The sequence below is a fragment of the Leucopleurus acutus genome, assembly GCF_964270905.1.
Source record: "Leucopleurus acutus genome assembly, chromosome: 6".
Classification (NCBI taxonomy): Eukaryota; Metazoa; Chordata; class Mammalia; order Artiodactyla; family Delphinidae; genus Leucopleurus; species Leucopleurus acutus.
This window is the reverse complement of record NC_139149.1, coordinates 51766847-51780783: the sequence shown is the minus strand read 5'-3', so window position 1 is coordinate 51780783 and position 13937 is coordinate 51766847.

Below are 13937 nucleotides of genomic sequence, written 5' to 3'. Positions count from 1 at the left end.
GTATGGATTCAGCTGATGACTGCCTGCCAGATTAATCTTCCCAGTAGAAGAGCTCTGGTCATGTCACCGCTTCTTAAAAATCTTCATTGGATCCCCATTGCCTACAAAGTTAACATCAAGTTCTTAAACTTAATTTTCAAGTTGTCCAAAACACTGGCTCCAGTGAAACTTTCCAATCTTATATCCTACTATTCTCTACATACTCATTCTAATTAAAATACATTACTCTGTTTCCCAAATCTATCCCATGCTGTTCCCTTTGCCTAGAATTCTCCCTGCCTCCTATTTATTCTAGTGAAATCCTTCTCTTTTACGGTCCAACTCCAGAGCTTCTTCCTTTGCAAAGCCTCTGGCAGTCTCTGCACAGAATTTGTACATCTCTTATAGCACCTAACATACTGCAGTGAAGTGACTTTAGGTAGAAACTACGTCATATTCATCTGTGATTTACTAAGGTCTAACGATGCCTCTTTTGTAACCTGTGTTTGGTAAATATGGTTGAATGATTAAAAGAATGGATGCATTATAGTAATGCTATGTTGTAATGTTTTACATGGAGGAAAATAGATTTGGAGATTGTTTTGTTTTGTTTTGTTTTTTGATGGAGCTGACTGGTGACCAAAATTGTGCCTTGTTGACTATTTTGATTAGAGATTTTTAAAAAAATCGTTTATATGATCACTTCTTGATTTTTATAAATAGCTATATGCACTTGCTAATGAGACAGGAATATGGTCAGATATTTGGGAAATATTTACTCAGCTTTTAATCCTTCTCCTTTTAAGAGTCTTTATGAAGAAAAATGAAAATCAGATATAATACTGCTTGTGACTGAAAATATTGTGCATTTTAATGAAATTTCTTATACCATCTAACTTGTTTTGCCTGTGGACATAGTTTGGAACTAAACTGACTTGTTGCTTGGGATTGACCATAATAAATCTGCTGAGAGTTGAGTTCTATTTCAAAATGCATCCTCTCTTCTAACTTCTTTTCCACTGATGAAATTGAAGATATGAAATATCTTATTCTTTAAGTTGTAGCATTCCCTGTAACTAAGTATGTAACTTTTATAAATGCACTAGCAGTTTCTTGATGGCCGTGAAGAAGCGGAGTACAGCAAGACATTACATGGTAATTTGTTATGTGTGACTTATATATTTGGGGAAAGAGCAGCTATAATTTTGTGTCTTTGGTCAGCAGGGTGGCCTTGATTTGTGGCAAGTCAACATATTCCTCTGAATTTTTGCGATGATGACAGTATTTAAGAGGAAAACACTTAAGTCTTCTGGAAAGAACTTTTAAATTGTAGGGACTTACATCTAATCATCCCTCTGATATCATACAAATATTTTTGTTTCTTTCAGGAAATGAGTGTGTTTTCAAGTTTATGTTAGTTTTTTCCCCCTTGTAAATGGAAAAATACTTAAAGACCATTTTGTACAACTACCTCACTTTGCAGAGAAGGATAGATGCTCTGAGAGTTGGTAGAGGACCTGGGACCAAAACTCAAGTCTTCCAACTTAATGCTAACAGTATTAACAACAACACATAATAGCAGCTAATATGTATAATATTTTCATATACTCTTATTATAAGGAAACTGAGGCACCGAGAAATAGCTTGCTCGAGATCACACCATCAGGGCTTCCCTGGTGGCGCAGTGGTTGAGAATCTGCCTGCCAATGCAGGGGACACGGGTTCAAGCCTTGGTCGGAAGATCCCATGTGCTGCGGAGCAACTAAGCCCGAGCACCACAACTATTGAACCTGCGTTTTAGAGCCACGAGCCACAACTACTGAAGCCCACGCACCTAGAGACGGTGCTCCACGACAAGAGAAGCCACCACAATGAGAAGCCCGTGCACCACAACAAAGAGTAGCCCCTGTTCACTGTGACTAGAGAAAACCTGCGCACAGCAACGAAGACCCAACGCAGCCAAAAATAAATAAATAAATAAATTTACTAAAAAAAAAAAAAAAAAATTATAACCTGTGACTTGAAGAAAAAAAAAGGTCACTATCAAGTGGTAGAGTTGGGGTTCAAAAATAGGTTGTCTTCCTTTGAGTCTCTCAGTATAACCCAGAGATGTGGTAATATGTGGTTTCACTTTTTAAAGGAAGCTTTTGAGTGCATTTAAGTGCCCTAAGAAAATTTAAAGGAAGGTTTTGAGTGCATTTAAGTGCCCTAAGAAAATTAGGATTAACTTTAAACCTAATATCACAACATGAGTATTAGTAATAGTTTTGTAAATGTCAGTTCATCTCATTGCAGAGCATACCTAAGTTACAATTCATAGATAGAAAAAAATTCTATTATTGGGCTGAATAAAAATTTCTTATTTAAAATAAAAATATGATGGAAATTGAGTTAAACCTTTCATAGTTTATAAATTGAATTCAATGTAATTCATTTCAAACTCTGGGTACTAATATGGAATTGATTATAATGCATAAGTACATATGAGGTCACCTAATCATGTATATTCACAGGGAGGCAAAACAAGTATGATTTTTAGCACCAGTAAAGAAGGAAACTCCCTCAAATAAGAAAAGCTCCACTTTATTGAATTTATCTAGAATGTTTACAGTCAGAAAATCTATTAAGAAATTGTCAATTTTAATGTTTTTTACATTTACATTTTACTATTTGTCCCACCTATTTTATGTTCCTTATTTTTTGTTTCCTGCCTTCTTTTGGACTAATGAAGTATTTTTAAATTATTTAACTATTTCACTATTAGCTTGTAGGTTTACACTATTTTAGTATTCCTTTTGTGATTATCCTACACTTTGTAACACGCATCCTTGACTCCTTGAAGTGGTACTGCTATCACTACTCAGACCAGTTGACTCTATTATTGCCCTTCCATCCTTTGTGTTAATGTTGTCATATATTTTAATTCTACACATATTTTAAACTTCATAAGGCATTAATATGTTTATTCAAAATTCATTTTGAATTACCAGTATATTTACCTTTTTCATTGCTCTTCCTTGCATTCTGCATTTAAAAAAAATCTGGAATCAATTTTCTTTTGCCTGAAGAATTCCCTCTTGTACTTATTTTAAAGCTGTTCTGCTAGTGAGAGATTATCTGTGGTTTTCTTCCTGTGTCTCTGTTTTGAAGGGTATGTTCACTGGGTGTAACATGCTAGGTTGGCTTTACTTTCTATTAACATTTTACAGTTGTCTTTTCATTGTATTCTGACTTCTATCATTTCTGTTAAACCATTATCTGTCAATCTTATTACTGATTTTTCAAAGATAGTTTGCTCTCTCAGGCTGCTTCTAAGATTTTCCTTTGTCTTTAGGTGAGCCTAGTTATTATTTTAAAATATTTATCTGCTTGGCATGCGTAGTGCTTCTTAATTCTTTGACTTAATGGCGTTCCTCAGTTTTGGAGTATCTTGACCATATGAAGAAAGGTATTTAAATATTGTTTTTTCCCAGTTCTTTCTCTGCTGACCTCATGATCTTTTTTCTTTGCCTCATATATACCTTTTGCTCTTTTTTCCTTTCTCTTTGCTCTTCTTATATCAATCTGAATGTTTTTACTGTGATATTCCAGTTCACTAATCTTCTCTTTGGCTATATCCAACCTGCTATTAAAGCCATATTTTGAGGTTTTTGTTTTATTATTGTACTTTTCACTTCTAGAATATCTATTTTATTTATTTTTATAGATCTGAGTTCTTTTGTGAATTCTCCATTTTGTCATTTATTTTCTTGAACACATTAGTTACAATTATTTTGAAGTCCATATCTGATCCAATATCTAGATCTTTTTGTATGGTCTTTCCTCCCCTCTCCCTCTGCCCTGTTTTTTTTTTGTATGCCAGTTGATTTTTTAAATCAAATGTTGGACATTGCATACAAAAATTGAAGAAGTTTTAAAGAAGTCACCTTCTTCCTGAGGCTGTTCATTCTAGTCTCTGATTGGATGGATAACCTCAATCCGTTCATGAGAGTATCTGAGATGACCAAAGACAACTGCCACAAGGAGGAATAATGGGTGGTATAGTTTAATGGTAGAAGATTTAAAGCTAGGAAAATTTAGAAAAGAGGAAGGAAGATATATCTAAAAATAGCAATGAGGGTCAAGAAGAACCTCTGCCCACCTCTGGGCCATGAGAAGTGTGGAACAGTGATCTTCAGTGATAGTGAGAGTTCAGTTAGAATGAAGGCAAAGTTGAGAGAAGAGATTAAATTTTGTGGGATTTTGTTCATGATTAATTGTGAGATCCAGAGGCATAGTAAAATGATTTCAGCAGTTGGGAAAGTGTGGGGTGACAAGGAGGTGATGTACTGATCCAGAGAATATGGGGCCTGAGGATGGATGACCTGGGAGTTCTGGGCTTGGAGTAGTTGACGTAAACAGGGAAAAGTGCATAAAGAGATTATTTTGAGGGACTCTCAGACAGATACTCATGGTGAAACTGTAAGGAGGGAGAATCTTTCTACCAGGACACAAATTTCTGTATTCTCCTATTAGCTATTCTGCTAACAGTGTGGAAGAGGAGGTGTGTGAAGATCTGAAGCTTCCGCTTAATTCCTAGAATGAACTATAAGAGAAGAAAATAAGTGGATTGATTTTGGAGATATTTGCAAAGTAATATTAGCAAGACTTGGTGATAGAATGGATATGAGGTGTGAACAATGAGGCATGTCCAAAATTACGCCCAAATTTCTGGCTGTTGCAGCTGAATAGATGGATGGTAGTGCCATTCACTGAGCTAGAAACACTAGAAGAAGACCAGATTCTGGTGTCAGATGGTGACATTGTGAGTTTGATTTGGACTTTTTGAGTTTAAGGTGCATGTGAGTCATCCAAATGGGGATATCAATATCCAATTAAATACATGTGTCTGTTGTTTCACAGAGATATCTGACCAGGAGATGTGAGTTTGTCGGCATCTGCTTATACGGTGGTAATTGAAGTTTTTGGACAGAGTGAGCTGGCCAAATGAGAGTCAACAGAGAGAAGCTAGCCAAGAATGTTCACATATGCTGAAGGGCAAATAGAAGGGAGGATGAAAATGTTCATTTTACTTAGCTTCAAGGAGATCATTGGTAAGAGGGTTGGATTAAGTCCTTCAGAGTAGAAGCCTTAGATTATAGTTGGAGAAGTTTGTTGTTAAAAGAAAAAATGATATTTTAGCTGGAGAGAAATTTTAGTATCTTTTATTTTTAAATCTAGGGGCTTCAGTATGTTTAAAAGCCAGTGAGAGAAATCTGGTTGAAAAAAGATTAAATATACAGAAGAAAGAAAAGAGCTCCTAGGAAACTGGAGAGAAAGGGGGATGTATTAGTTTCCTATTGTTGCTGTAACAAACTACAACAAAAATTAGTAGATCAAAACAAGACACATTTATTAACTTACAGTTTTGGAAATCTGAAACCAGGTCATTGGGCTAAAATCAAGGTGTCAGCCTTTTTCCTTCTGGAGACTCCATCTACTTGCCTTTTCTAGCATCTGGCTCTTGGTCCCACATCACTGACCCCTGCTTCTGTTTTTACATCTCTTTATTTCTGTTTCCGTTGGCACCTCACTTTTTCTGATGCTGACCCTCCCTGCCTTCGCCTTGTAAGAACCCTTGTGAATATCTTGAGACCACCTGTGTAATTCAGGATAATCTTCGGTTATCAAGATCTTTAACTTAATCACATCTGCAAAGCCCTTTTTATCATGTAAGCTAATATATACAGAACCACAGATTCCGGGGATTAGGATGTGGACTTTTTTTTTTTTTCATGGAGGGTAGCGTTATTCAGCCTGCCAAGGATAGAAAGGAGTATTTTCTAATTTAATTGGAAACGAGGAAGGTAGAACATGTGCAAGACATGGGTATGTCTGTAAAAATATATTTTGGGGCTCATATTACATATTTTCTCTTTAAAATGGAGTTGTTGCACTTGCTTGAGGGGAGAGGCAGACAGGAAATTCAGGGAAGAAAGTTCTAACTTAACAACTAGAGCACTCCTTCATTTAGCCAATAGTTAACAAGAACCTGCTGGGAACCTGATGGGTACAGGGGTACAAAGTCATAAACACACAGCAGTTATTATCTTTCTATACACAGTTAGAGGTTTTCAAGGTGTGCTAAATGACCATTTGACCAGAGGCGTTTAAAAAGGATTCCTGGGTACTAAATTACAGATGACCTCACAGATAATTCTAATATTTGCTGATTGTTATCAGTAATGTGTACTTCCTAAATACAATATATTTTAAAGAAATGGGTAACATATCACAGAATGCATTAAATGCTAATACCAGAGATGATTGCTCAGAAGTAAGGAGTGTAGTAAGTATTAAGGAGTCCTTGTCAATATTTGAGCAGTCAGAGCTCATGACACTCTACTTTTGCTGAGTACTTGAACTTTAACTTGAATAATCTTATAGTTCTTTGCATTTTAAGTTTTACATGAATAGTACATGAACTATAAATATTATAAAAAAATAAATACATTAAAAATAACCACTTCGTGATCACAGGTCTCCTCAATCTCACTTTCTTCCCTAAAGATCAAGAATGTTAAAAATTCGGCATGGATTCTTTTAGGGTTTTTTTTTTCTTATGGGTTTACTGACACACATGTATATATGAAACTATAGGTATTTTCTTTGATTTTTACACAAATGGGGTCATACTAAATTATTGCTCTATAGTTAAAAAAATTCAACATTATGTTTTTGCAATCTTTTTTTGTTAATCTGTATGTTAGTTCTGTCAGTTGCTACCTACTAGTCCATAGACTGAAGGCATTATATTTTATTAATATGTAAGCATTTTCAATACATCAATTGTTTCCAAATTTTTCTCTTGTAAGCAATGATACAGTGAACATTCTTCCAGATGCCTTTCTAATGTTTATGCTAGTTAGTCTAGAGAATCAGGAAAGGAGTAGTTATATCAAAAGGCATGGCTTCTCAAGGTTTTTATAGATGCTGCCAGATTTCGTTCCTTAAAGTCTATTCCCATTTATTCTACTTTCTTTTATGTCTGACAGTACCACTTTCTTCCTAACACTTGTGCCAGCATTTGACATTATCAGTATTTAAAAATTTTTCCAGTAGTGAAAGTGCCTTATTTTAATGTATGTTTCTTTTGTTACTAGTGAGACTGAATATTTTTTTCAAGTTTTTATATTCAGTGGTATAATATGTTTGTTCATATGTATGTGAATTGTGTGTTCATATCTGCCTTTTGGTTCATTTTTATTTTGAGAGATATTTATTTTTTCTGTTAATTTTTAGGAACTCTTTATATATTCTAAGTATTAGTCCTCTCTTAAATATGTTGTACACATATTCTCTCAATCTGTGCCTGGTGTTCGAATTTTATGTATGGAATCTATCATACTATAAACATTAAAATATTTATAAGTTTAATTTGTTGAATTTTTTTATGGCTTCTAGGTCTAGATTATTAAAATTCTTTGGTTATTTTTTCTAACGTATGTAAATTAGTTAAATTTTGGGAATTTCTTTTCAGTTTTCTAATTTTGGAGTCCATTTTAGTATCAGGTTAAAGAATATCCTTTGTGTTCTCAAACGGGTAGAGTCAGTCTTTTTTGAGTATCTCATCCTTTCTCCCTTGATTTTCAGTACCAACTGTTGCATATATGCATGGATCTGTAGGTAACTTTTTAAAAATTGGATGGCTGCCTTTTTATATTATGTTAGGTATGTCAGCTATAGAAAGACACTTCTCATTGATCTTGTTCTTCTAACTTTCTTGGCTATAATTACACATTTTCTTTACTCTGAAACAGTTTGAAAAGCAGAGACATCATCTGTTCCTTAAAGAGTATGTAGAATTTCTCTGTAAAACAAACTATCTGTACTGGCCCACCTTTTTGGGGAATAGCTCTTTGACAACTTGCTCTCTTTTTCTATTGTAATTAACGTCTTTGAATTTTCTGTTTGCTGGATTCAATATGTATAAATTATATTGTCCTACAGAATTATCAATTTCATCCAGATTTTATTTACATAAAATTGTGGGAAGTATTTTCTTAATATTCTTTTAATTGCTTCTTCATTTCTCTAGTATTATTTCTTATATTATATATTGTTATTTTCCCTTTTTTCGCCCTTGATTTGTTTCACAATTTATCTATCTTATTTTTTTCCCCCAAACATCAGATCTTGGATTTATTTATTAGTTCTACATTTTGCTTTTCTTCCAAGTTTTAATTTCTACTTTTATTTTTACTAAATTTCTTCTTTCTGCTTTCCTCAGATTTTACTTAATGATATTTTCTAAATTTTGGATACTAATGAATTTATTTTCATTCTTGTTTATTAATAGATATGTGTTTAAGGCTATGAATTATAGCATGAGAACTGTTAGCTGTAAAAGATGTGATGTGTAGTGTTTTCATTAAATTCATTATTCTTATTTGTAGTAGTATTATTATGTAGATATTCTGCAATTTCAACTTTTATTTTTTTCTTTGGAGAGTTATATAAAGAGTCTTAAAATTTTTCCTAACCCCAGATTTTATTAGTAAGTTTTCATTTTATTGTACTGTGATCAGAAACTGTTGTCTGCATTCTTTCCACTATTAGAATTTATTGGGATTTTATCTGTGACTTAAAATGTGACCAAGTTTTTTTTTTAACCTTTTAATTAAAAAAAAAATTTATTTATTTTATTTTTGGCTGCATCGGGTCTTCGTTGCTGCTCACGGACTTTTCTCTAGTTGCAGTGAGCAGGGGCTACTCTTCATTGTGGTGTGCGGGCTTCTCATTGCAGTGACTTCTCTTGTGCGGAGCACAGGCTCTAGGCACGTGGGCTTCAGTAGTTTGTAGCACGCGGGCTCAGTAGCTGTGGCTTGCGGGCTCTAGAGCGCAGGCTCAGTAGTTGTGGTGCACGGGCTTAGTTGCTCCGCGGCATGTGGGATCTTCCCAGACCAGGGCTCGAACCCATGTCCGCTGCATTGGCAGGCGGATTCTTAACCACTGCGCCACCAGGGAAGCCCTAAGCATTTTCTTAAAGAGAAGTTATATTCTCTGACTTAACATTAGAATTCGAAATGTAACAGTTAAATCTATTTTGTTGTTTATATTAGCCTATTTATATTTTTCATATTTATATCTACTTTTTAATACACCTGTTCATCATGGTTTGAGAGGGTTGGATAGTAGTCTATTAATAGTGTGTCTATATCCGATTTTCCTTATATTTCCTATACCTATGTGTATTGTATGACACCTAGACATTCATAACCAATCTATTTTTTATTGTGAATCACATCTTTTAGCATTAAAGTTTTCTTCATTGCTTGTTTAGTGCTTTTCTGTCCTGAGTTCAGTCTTGCATGATATTGACCACTGTATTCTTTCCTTCCCTCCTTCCCTCTGTTCTTTCTCCATCCCTCCTTCCCTCCTTTCTTTTTATTCTTTCTCGCCCCCCCCCACCTTGCCCCCACCACATTCTTTGTTTTCAAACTTTCTCAGTCACTGGGTTATAGGAGTCTCTTTCCCACCGAATAGAGTGGAATCTGCTTTATGATTCATACGGAAAGTTTGTTTTCTTTCAGTAGGTAAGTTTGGCTCTCTAACATTTATTGAGATAACATAAAAGTTTGGTGTTAATACTGTTATACTATTTTATATTATGTTTTAAAATTTATAGGTTTTGAAGAAAATTTACAAGGTGTTCTGCCTTCTTAGCATTGTGTTCTTTTAATTAGAAAGGTTTGTATTTCTGTTACCATTATGGCTATAACTACATGGAAACCCTTAAACCTCTTATTTCTTTAAACATTATCTGTTAATCCTCTCTAAGGAGCAATAATAAAATTAATATTTTTCTTCTTCCTCCTCCATTTTCTACCAGCTGATTTTAGCATTACAAAATAATTTAGTTAAATTCTCCTGTGATTTATCAGTTTTAAAATAATATCTTTTGATCTCAGTAACATTCCATGTTTTTCCTCCTTCAGCTTTTATCTTTCCGTGTTTCTTTTATCATTTCTGCATGTTAAGGCTTATATTACTTATATTTTATTATAGCAGCATAATTACATAGGGATTTAGTCCCATAATTAGTTTTGGTATTTATTATAGTCCTTTTACTTTGAATTTTCCAGCTGGCTCTCGGATGATTGCAATTTATCTCCTAGTAAATTCCTCAAGAAGGTTCCATGGGAACAAGATTTTATGTGCTTTCATATGTTCAAAACTTTTGAATATTGTCTGTTACCTTTACAGTCAATGAGTTTTGCTAGATTTAAAAATCTCATTTCTATTTTCTTTCCCCAAGGATTTCATGAGCATTACTCCATCCAGTGGAGTAACTAAAAGACAGTGGGGTCCACTGAAACTTGTTGAATGTTATTGTGGAGAAATACTGCAACAGATTGATTTCTCCCTTATGAGCTACTGGGGATTTTTTGCCTTGATGTCCAACGCATTCTGTAAATTTCAAGTCCAGTAAAGTTGGGCATTTTACTGTTGACTATTAAAATGAGTTTCTCTGGGGATGTGTGCCCTTCAATATGTATTTTATTTTATTTTTTAAACATTAAAATAGTGTTTCAGATTTATTAGTAGTAAATTTGGAATAGGGAAATCAATATAGACCATAAGGAAAACTTGAACTTTCTATTCGTTTCCCAGCTACCCACTCACTTTTCATACAAAACAGACCTTGACTCCCACATCTGAGTGAAATGGGTCTGCAGAATCTTTCGGGGAATGATAGGGTACCAGTGGTCAGCCTCAAACCTTGTCAGGTCTGAAAATAAGATTACAAGAAGGAAATAACATTTCAGTCTTGTCTTGAGAGACATAACCTAGGTTCAGTTACGACTACGTTTGCCATGTGAGTGTAAAGAGCTCAATGTCCATTTATTGGTCAGTGTGGCAGAAAAGATATGCAAGATGGAGCCAACTGTTTGAGCTAAATTAATACAGTTTTTTTTTTTTTAACTCATTGTTACCTATTTTGTAACTTACTCATTCTTCTGTAGGGGAAAGAAAGACTATAGAAGAGTATGAAGAGATTAACTGAGTATAGTAAAATATGCATCCCTCAATAGAAATATAAGGAATGGAATGATAATTGTCACCCTTTTCCTAAAATCTTGTTTGAAATTTCCCTACTGTTACACTACAACTGAAGCTTTCACACCACTCTGTACGGACTTCTACATTCTGTATTTTATAGCTAGAAATACACTAATAAATTTTTACGAAATATCACATATGCTTACTATTGTTCCTAGTGTATTGCTAAATACCTATTAAACTATGGACAAATTATCAATGAACATTACACAAGTAGCTTAATTCTCCATGTTGGGAATATAGACCAACCTACTGCACAACTCTATCTTATTTTCAGACAGTGGAACTCTTATATTTCTTTTCCCTAAAGTATACTGACGTGTTTTATCTTAGTCGTAATCATATCTACACAGAAAGTATGAAGATGTCCTTCTCTCAACAGAGTATGAAACACGCCTTTAGTGGAATGCTGAACCCTCATTTCAGAGCAAAATAATATATGGCTATCAGAGTCTATTAAGAGGAAAATACTTAAATTCTTTTAGAAGTAAACTTTGTATGGAATGAGTTTCTGATGTGCCCCTCTAATCTTTTTTTTTTTTAATTGAGGTATAGTTGATTCACAATGTTGTGTAAGTTTCAGGTGTACAGCAAAGTGATTTCAGTTATACATATATATCTATATATCTATTTCAGATTTCAGTAGGTATTTTATTATAAAAAGTTTTTTTATATTTTATTTTTATATATTTATTCCTTTCCATTATTTTGATTTTCTTCTGGGGAGATTCCAGTTACACATGTATAGATCTCCTTTACTTGTCTTTAGTTCTCTGTTTCTAATACTTCTTAAATTTAAAACAGTTTTCTTCTCTCTTTGCTTGCCTTTTTTGTATCTGTCATCTATTACCTCAACTTTGATAGATTTCAATACATAGCATTTAAATCTCTGGAGCTCTGCTAGCTAATGTTTCATCTCCTCTTACTGTCTTGGTGTTGCTTCTCTATCCTTTTAATTGTCTGCTTTGTGTGTGAACAGATACGATTTTGCTTCATTAATTATTTTTTGTTCTTGGTTTAATGTATGGTCTTAAATTTTTTCTGTTCTTTGGCATTACTTTTCTTGCAAGTAGTCCTCATCTGCCATTTGTTTTTCCTGTGTCTTTTCTCCTTTCTTTCCATTCATAGTATGTTTGTACAGATTTCGATGATGGTTCTGTTTTGTTATTCATCTTCAAAGCAGTGGGTTTTTCTTGGAACATATTTATGGGAGATTCATGAGGAAGACAGTCACAGTTTAAGTACTAAGTTAAAAAGACTTTTCCTTTTTTGTGTTTGAATTTTGTTTTCAGCCTTTAATTCTTCTAAGCTAAGGGATATGGGAAGGTGTGAAATTTTTCTTAATATAATGACTTCCCACTGCTACAGAGGTATGGTGTTCCTGCAAAAATGGATTTCTGACCTCCTTTTGTTTCCATTATTTTTAAAGGATTTTTGTGCCTATGTTCATGGGGATATTGAGAAACTGGATAATATTTTGTTGCCAGTCTGATTCTCATACCTTGCAGGTAAACGATAATTCTTCTCTCAGGAAGTGTTAGGAATTTTATCTTTTCTCTTTGAATTTGTCACATTTCCCACTATTTGTCTAACATGACTACTTTTTTGTTCAAATTAGCTATCGGGGGGCATTTTTAGTTTAAAATTTGTAACTTTATTCAGCTCAGGGAACTTCTGTCTTTTCTTTCTTTTTCCTTGTGCTTTCTTTTTTTAGTCTTTCTGTAACTCATATTTTATGTGTGTTGATCTTTTTAGATTGTTCCTCCATGGTTTCTTTTTCTTTTCATTTCTTTGACTTTTCCCTTCACATTGTGAGAGACATTTTCTCAACTTTATCTTCTATACTGTTTATTAGTTGTTAGCTTTGTTTATTACAGTAATGTTTGGAAGTTCTGGGTTGCCTCATCCTCTACATTCCTTTTCTCTTAAGTATTTATATAGTATTTAAGATGACCTTATATTTTCTCTAAATATACTCTAAACCTAAGTTCTCTGGATCTGTCTTCACCATCTTTTCTGTTATACACAAATTCTGGCTATAATTTCTTGTGCTCTTATCAGTCTAATGCCAGTGATTTCTAGCTTCTAGAAATTCTTTTAATTTATGGTATACTGAAGGTACCTTTCTTATATCCCAGCATGGCAAAAAAAAAAAAAAAAATTATTTCTTCTTTCTTAGCAAGGAAATTATCTCTTTATTTTCTTTCTCTTCCTCCTTCTTCTCCTTCTTGTCATTTTAAGGTTTTGAGGGCATGAAGAAAGTTAGGTGCTTGTTTTTTGTCTGCTTTCTTGATCTAACTATTTTTCTTAAGAGAACCTTAAAGTATATGAAATTTGAAGAGTGTAGATAAGACATTTATCTTTTTATAGCCTATACTTTTGTTAATTATAATTTATGTTGGAAGCTCAAATACAGGGAAAAGTTATAATTTTATTTATATTTGTTAATGTATTTGACCACTTGAACCTGTGTTTCTACTTCCTTGTCATCTTTGAAATCTTGACTTCCTTCTAATCTGGTAATTTCCATTTCTCTCTAAGACTCATTTCTCTGTTTCTGTTTTCCTTCCTTCTAGTCACTATTCCATAGTTTGTCTTTCACACTGAGGTAAAATTCACATCTTATCAAATATCACTACCCTTGAGGATGAGAGTCAAATTTCTGAGTATGACATAGAAGGACCATTCTTGTCTGGAAGCTCCTTCCATGTTTTTCATCTTTGTATATATTTCCATTACTTGGAATTACCTTCATTCTTGGATCTTTTGTCCACTTAGGGAACTTGTCTGCTATTTCATGGTGAAATTAAGCTCTTTCTTTTTTATGGTTCCAGAACTTTATTTATACTCAGTTA